Genomic DNA, 6,037 nt, shown 5'->3' on the forward strand with positions numbered 1-6,037 from the left:
CATGGCTGCTTCTGCACCACAGTGGCCAAGATGAGTAGCTGCTCTCAAGACCTCACGGCCAAAAATCTTTGCTGTCTGGTCCTTAACAAGAAAGGCAAGCCGACCGCTGAGGTAGACCCCGGATCGGGAGGCGGGACCAGCAAGCAGAGTGGTGCAGCCAATCAGAACCGGGGCCGGGTCTGACTTGAGAGCCCTTCAGAGTCTGGCTTTAGTGCTGCTGAACGGGCTCAGGCAGGGCGACCGCCCGGTCAAGGTCGTTATCTGCCTTCCCTTCAGAGCAACACAGAGCAGCTCAGAGAAGCTGGCATTTGAGGTCCATAGAGGCTCCCAGCGTGTCCGAAGAAGGCCAGTGTTGGGGATTGGGGGGCGGTGCACAAACCTAGGCCCCCAGCAGCCCAGCAGGAGGGCCTTGGGAGACTCTAACTGCTGACGTCTGTGCTTATGCTCTGCTTGCCTGCCGGCACAGGAGAGGTGGGCTCCACGCCTCCCCCGGGGACACCTCCGGAGAGAACCCCATGGAGAGAGAACACGTCTGAGCCGCTGGCTGGGAACCGGAGAAGCCGTCCTGGGTCCTGCGCAGGCTGGGCAACAGCACAGACTGCCCCCCGTGCTGTGATGCTCACATCTACACGCTCTTTCCTTAGGCGGTTTCTGTTTCTGTGCCGAAATACTCATTCTCTTCCGGCATGGGTTTGTTTTTCTTTTTTTTTAAGCCTGCCTTTGATGGGGTTCAGGCTGGCCGGCCGAGCCCAGGGGCGGATCACGGGGAGCAGAGCAGAGAGGCGTGGAGTGCAAGGGGGGGGGACGCAGCCAGGCGCACCCTGCACGCGTGGGAGCCTAAAAGTGAGGCAGGTGGGAGACAAAGGTATACACTGGAAATATACCAAGAGCCCAGAGCCAAGAAGGATCCAACAGCCGTTGATTCCAGTGGGCAGGGGATGGGAAGGGTCCTGCCAACGAGCAGCCCTGGATCTGCCCTGCGAGCCCCACGCACCGCTCTGGGCTCTACGGCTTGGTCTGCGGCAACGGGAGTCAGCAGAGATGCTAGAAACTAACATTGTTGGTCTGGGTCTGCTCAGGCAAGAGGGCTCTCCGGGCTCCTGCCCCGCCAAGCAGAGCGGTGGGTAGCTGGTGCATGCCTGAGGATCCCACAGCCTCCCCTTCCACTTCTAGATTCTTCTTCCTCTGAGCCCAAAGGGTGTAGTCTCCAGGAGCTCCCGGTTCAAGTGTGCATCGTCCTGGGGCAGAGGCGGGTCCCCGAACGATGCAGGCAAGAGCTAGTGCTTCAGCGGGTTGGCGGGATGTGATTCCGGGTAGCGGGGAGGCAGGTGAACTCAGTTCATGTATTTATGAAGGTCCCACGATGGGTCCGATCTAGTGGTGGGGGATAGAAAAGCAAGACGAACGAGACGCGGGCTCTGTCCCAAGGCACTTACGTTCTAGTAAGAGCTGTAAACAAGGACAGGAGATGGGGCAGAATAGTGCCTCCTTCCAGAGACGGCCATGTCCTAATCCCCCCACCTCATGTGGCAACAAGCAGATGTGAGGACGTTAAAGACCTCGTGTGAGGGGGCACTTTAGAGGAAAGCAGGAGGGTCAGAGTCCAAGAGATGTGACCGGGCAAGCAGAAAGCAGAAGTCAGAGTGGCTGGATGTGGGAAGGACTTAACCCTTCATGCTGTCTTTGCAGGAGGAGGAAGAGAACTCAAGTCAAGGGACACAGGCAGCCTCTAGAAGCCAAAAAGGGTGGCGGTGTGGATCCCCCCTAGAGCCTCCGGAAAGGAGTGCGATCCTGCGGACACCTTGGTTTTAGCCCAGGGAGACCCAGGATGGGCGTCTGGCTTCCAGAACTGCAAAATAATAAATTTGCATTGCTTTAAGCCACTGAACTTACAGTAATTTGTTATGGCAGTGATAGCAGGTGCATATGCAGGGCCAGACATGGCAGTGTCCCTGGGGGCTGTGGGAGCACCTGTTAGCTCAGGTTTCAGGGAACCTGCCTGGAAAAGAGGCCCACGTTGGGTTTTGATGGATGAATAGGAGTTGGACGGTCCCAGAGGGAGCCCATTCCAAGCAGAGGGAAGGCAGGAGAAGCACAGTGATATACAATGAACGCCATGAGGTAGATGGGGGGCCCCCAAACCTGGGGCAACAAAGCACGAAGAGGAAAGGAGGAGAAAGGATGAAGCAGAGGATTTGTGCAGGGAACCTGTCCACACGTGCCTTTAGGTGGCACAGGTGAGGCAGCGGGTCACGAACCTACATGGTGTTTTCCTTTAAATCACATGCTTTAGAAAGAAACACTTGAATGACATCTGTCAACAGCTGGCTTAACCATCTTCACTGGCTATTAACTAGTTATTAAATCTATCACTTCATTAAAAGCAAAAGGGGTGCCTGGGTAGCTCAGTCTGTTAAGCGTCTGACTTCAGCTCAGGGTCTCGAGGTTCGTGAGTTCGGGCCCCGCTCGGAGCCTGGAACCCGCTGCAGATTCCCTGCTTCAGATTCTGGGTCTCCCTGTCTCTCTCTGCCCCTCCCCTGCTCTTGCGTTCTTATTCTCTCTCTCTCTCTCTCTCTCAAAAATAAATAAGTAAACATTTTTTAAAAAAGTAAAAAAAAACTACCAGCTGTTCAGTCAACACGTGAAATGTACATGTCACATTACCATTCTGACATTTTAAAATAAATTTAACAGGGACGCAGACAGAATCGAGTCATTGCATTATCTTGTAAGTGCGTTGCCCCAGTTTTCGGCAGAAATACCCAACGCGCTGGGAAAGCCTGGAAAAGAGCCCCGGGGCCCTCGGATGAACCGCCTGCTAATTTTGTAAGAATACGGTTATCGGCCCCCAAACACAGAGCAGTGACACCTGTCCTGGGTGGGGCAGAGGCTTTGACTTGACTCCAGCTCTGTCACCCGCTGCCTGGGGACTCTGGGGAAGCCACTTCAACTTTCTGACCTCAGTTTCCCCACCTGTAAAGTAGGGTTGTGGTGACACCAAGGTCCTTGCATTCTGAATCTTAAAGAAAATAATGAAGGAAAATGAAGAATGTCTCCCGTAGCGTGGTGCTCAGTGCTAGGCTCCTCAAGGTGCAGCTGATGCGGAAATAAGCCTGACTGTCGGCCCCGTGCATCAGGCACAGAGCAGCCGGCTTTGCGGGAGTAGATGCCTCGAGATCCTGGGGTCGCCACCGGTGGCCGGGTACTTCCAATCGGAGAATCACGGAGACATGCCTCGTCTGCATTTGGGTGCTCGGGGCCAGTTGAGCAGGCAGGCCTGAGCTGAAAAATCATGAGGAAGCAAATTTCCAAACAAACCCAGATTCCCATGGAAAAGAATGGAAAAAGGTCAGGGGGTTGGACTTATTGGCTGCTGTCCCCTCCCTGGGCTGTGCCCCTGGTTGGTTTTCCTGTGCACTTGGCTCCTCGTGACCCGCTCCCAGAGTCCTTGGCAAGCCCGCCTCGCTGGACTTACGGGCGAGCTTCCCTGACGCCAGGGTCATCTGAGATGTCACCGTGGAGACTGCCAGACCTCCCCGGAGCTGACCTCTTCTGTCCTCATTTCCAGGCCATTAGCATCCACCCCAGACACACACCCACCTTGTCGGGGGACTCCCCTCATCGAGATTTCATCAGAATGTGTTTACAGATATATTGTATTTCATGGGTGAACATTTTCTAGCAGAGCCGGCTCCAGGATGCTGGCGGGGCAAAAATCACTCAAACTACTCATAGGTAGCGTCGGCTGCTTCCGACTTCTGGTTGGAGTCTAACTAAGGTCATCATGGCCACCTGCAAGTAACTGGAGGCAAAGGGACAGCAGACCCGCGGCTCCTCTAACTGCCTCTGTCTCCACTGCTGACCGTTTTCACTTTCCACTCACATCTGTACTAAACCCACGGCTGGTCTAGCTGACACCCCCAGGGAACGTTCCGTTTCCCTTTCCCACTCACTGCAATGCCTCGTGTTCCCATTCTTCAGGGACCCATCATCTTTTTTTAGAGTCTGGACGGCACACCGGCAGAGAGCTAAGTGTGGGAACACACAGTGACCGAAGCAAAGCCCTTGCCCTGGGTGTGCTCATGGCCAGACAGGGGAGACACACCCCACCCTGGTGAGTAGGTGATAAGGGACTGTGGTGGGTGCAACTTAAAGGTAAAGAACTAATAGCTCTATGGGGGAAGCGGCATCGTGGAAGGCTTCCTAGAGGAGGTGATAGTCTTTCTCATCTTGACCATGTGGACTCTGAAGTTCCTGTGAAATGCCCAGATACAGATGCCCAAGAGGCAGGTCCACGGAGCTGGAAGTTCAGGAATGGGATCTGAGTGGAGTGCTCCCCGGGGACATTGTCGGCCCCCCCGAAATCCATAGATGGAGCTCTCACTCTGTGGCCATCTCTCTGTCTGTGGTCACGTGGGATCTCCTTCCTCCCGAATTCCCTGGCCTTTCTCCACATATGTCCCCTTGGCCATTGGAAGCATCTGACATCACCACTGCCTGGCCCCTGTGTCCCGACCCCCTCCCTGGTGCAGCCCTCCTGGCCTGGTTCCCCTCCTCACTCTCTGCACTTTGTTTCCTCCTTTCCCTCCTCCCTTCGTCCCATCCGTTTATCAATAACCGATCCAAAGGTCCATTAAGCTCTTAAATGTGAGAGACTCGGCCTGGAGCAGGACAAAGGTCCAGTAGGGAGACAGAAGGGACAGTAGAGAGACTGGGGACGGTGCAAACATGACTAAGACCTGGCCGGGAACCGAGGAGTTTGCCGCGTACTTGGTGAGGCCAGATGAACATGGGTGAAAAGGAAGCAAGGAACAGAAGGCAACGTGTGAAAAATGCAAAGAGAAGGTCACGTGTGGGGGGGGTTCAGAGCAGGGAGGGGCCATTTCTGGTAGTGAGGGGTCAGGAAGACTTCTTTCAGGAGAAGACTTTCATCTCTGGGGATCGTGGGGATCACCCTCCCTTTATGTCCCCCAAGGGGGCCTCTAGGATTATACTTGTCCCCGGGGGGCTGCTACCTGTTTGGTTCTGCCTCCTCCCCTAGACTGTAAGCCCCAAGAGGCCAGGAACCACATCCTGTTGACCGCTGTGCACCTGCTTCCTGGCCCAGCCTGGGACCCGAGCAGGCACAGCAAATGCGGGTTGCGGTGAATCGTTCTAGTAGCCTTTGCCCGTGCCTCAGCCTCTAGCATTCCGTTTCTTACACCCTCCATCAGGAAATGCATCAGATCCTGGCAACAGCTGTCCGTTCTGGGTACGTGAGGTTGAGCCCACATCCCTCGCTGTGCATGGCGGACGGCCTGCCCAGCATCGTATCAAGCCCCGCCTGTCTCGAGCCAGCCGCGTGATCCCTCACCAAAAGGGACCTGACTTGGTGTTATCCCTTCACCCGCCAAAAATCCGGCTTCGGAGAAGGGTGGTGTGCAGGTAGCTGATGTTGGGAGGTCAACCAGGTAGAGGGATAGGGATCCGGGAAGAGTACCTAGGGAGAGACGAAAAGCCCGTGCAGTCAGTGTGATACACCCTGCCATCTGATATCAAGCTGGTCACCACCCCCCCCACCCCCCCACCGCCAGCGGGACATGGTGAGGACAGAAGGGCGTGACTCGGAATGGTCCACGTGTGGGATGAAACGGAGACTCACCCGCCACCAGTGCCCATCTCCCCACGGCTGAGCGTTGGTCCACGAGATGTCAGCCCTCCTAAACGTCACAGGTGCCCACGCAGGAGTGCCAGCCAGGTTCCCACGGGCAGCCCTCACGAGGAACAGGAGACATGGTCTGAAAGTGAGCCGCTGTCGCTGTCAGCACGATGCTGACCGAAGTGTGCGTGCAGCCCCCGACCATCCCCACGGCCGGGATCGGGGTTAGCGCGACAGGGCGGGTAGAGCAGAGCTCTGCTGTAGACCCCTTGCCTCCCGCCCCTGTCCACCCGCAGGACTGCCGGCCTCTTAGGCATCCGGGTTCCCTCACTGGGATGTCTGTAGCTCTTCCTCATTGCTGCCCCCCCCCACTCCTTCCAGCTAAACTTCCTTCTTTCC

The 6,037-nt window shown here is 56.0% G+C and overlaps 1 long non-coding RNA gene across 1 annotated transcript; it reads right to left on the reverse strand.

Moving 5' to 3' along the window:
• Positions 1–970: 970 nt before the first annotated feature.
• LOC109264852 (uncharacterized) lies at positions 971–5,767 on the reverse strand. The gene is made up of 4 exons (XR_002078896.2): positions 5,642–5,767; positions 5,387–5,479; positions 2,974–3,282; positions 971–1,449 (listed from the first exon to the last, which is right to left on the reverse strand). It is a non-coding gene; the product is annotated as an uncharacterized LOC109264852 (long non-coding RNA).
• Between the last annotated feature and the right edge of the window lie 270 nt (positions 5,768–6,037).

Source organism: Panthera pardus, unplaced genomic scaffold, assembly GCF_024362965.1.
Source record: "Panthera pardus isolate Hobbes unplaced genomic scaffold, ASM2436296v1 HiC_scaffold_10, whole genome shotgun sequence".
In the NCBI taxonomy this organism is placed as follows: Eukaryota; Metazoa; Chordata; class Mammalia; order Carnivora; family Felidae; genus Panthera; species Panthera pardus.